Raw genomic sequence first — 1,540 nt, forward strand, 5'->3', positions numbered from 1 at the left:
GTCGATTGACCGGGCTAGGAAGCTTTTCTGTCCTTTTCTGATGGCAGCTGGAAATGGGTCCATGGGACGATGTTACACCTAGCAGAAGGGGGTTGGGTTTCCTCCTTGGTTCCAGTGGTCAAAGAGAATGGGTCAGACATATGCTCTGCTGACTTCAGGCTGGAGAAAGAGCAAGGGTGGTTCAATTCTGAGCACCACACTTTTCCTTGCTGCTCTCTTGTGATTTGAGCTAAACGAAGTGTCATTTCTTTCCTTTTAAAAACATTTTTAATAAATCATTTTACTGGGGCTCTTACAGCTCTTAGAACAATCCATCCATCCATTGTGTCAAGCACATTTGTACATATGGTGTCATCATCCTTCTCATAACATTTGCTTTCTACTTGAGTCCTTGGTATCAGCTCCCCGTTTTTCCCACCCTCACGAACCCTTGATAAATGATAAATGATTGTTATTTTCATGTCTTACACCAGAAGTGTCATTTTCTTTTGCAGATGCAGACGTTCCATTTATTGATGGGCATTAGCCAGGATTTTTAAACTGAGGATCCCTCCAGCGCAATTTCATTGACACTGCAACATATTGGATAAGAAGCGAACTGGACCAAGGCTTCAGAATCCTGGGACCCTCTCTTTCTAACCAGCTGCCCTCCAGTCGATTCTGTCTCCTGGCAGCCCCAAGAGTTCTGTGTCCAAGAAAGATTGCGCCTTCCCTGGATGACACGTTGGAAGTTGATTGAAAAAAGCCTTTCTTCCGAAGTGCCACTGGGTGGACTCAAACCTCAGACCTTTACCCAGCAACTGAGCATATAAACCTAAGGATTCCCCTCCATTGTTTAAGGAATCCAAATGGCCAACAAACATATGAGAAAATGTTCCCGGTCATTAGCCATCGGGGAAATGAAAATTAAAGCAAGTGTGAGGTACCACAAACACCCTCAAAGATAACCCGATTCAAAAAATCAGAAAGCAGCAGTGCTGGAGGGGTTGCAGTGAGAGAGGACCTCTGGTCCACTGCTGGTGGTCCCGTAGGTATGTGCATCGGAGGAAATCGATTTGGCGATGCCTAAAACAAATGGAAATTGAGCTACCATATGACCCAGCAATCCCTCTACTGGGAATAGACCCAGAAAAAGTAAGAAACAGACCCAACCACACATCTGTGTTCCAATGCTCATTGCAGCGCAGTTTACAATCGCAAAGAATTGGAAACAGCCTACATGTCCATCAACTGATGAGTGGATTTAAAAACTGTGGTATGTACATACAATGGAGTACTGCACATCCCTAAAAAGCAGTGATGAACGCATGAAGCACACCATCGCATGGGAAGAGTTGGAGGAAAATATGCTAAGTGAAGTAAGCCAAGCATGAAAGGACAAATACAACATGAGTCCACTGAGGTAAGCTTCAAAAGCACAAGGGGCACAGGGGAAAAGCCACCAAATGCATCAATTCCCAGGGCGAGGTCCGGGCACTCTGACAGGGGTCAGAACCAACCCAGAGATGCATAGGGCAGCCAACTAAAAAGGAGGGGAAAG

The sequence above is a fragment of the Echinops telfairi genome, unplaced genomic scaffold (assembly GCF_000313985.2).
Source record: "Echinops telfairi isolate 266 unplaced genomic scaffold, ASM31398v2 ScPeMD7_23;HRSCAF=83, whole genome shotgun sequence".
Lineage (NCBI taxonomy): Eukaryota > Metazoa > Chordata > Mammalia > Afrosoricida > Tenrecidae > Echinops > Echinops telfairi.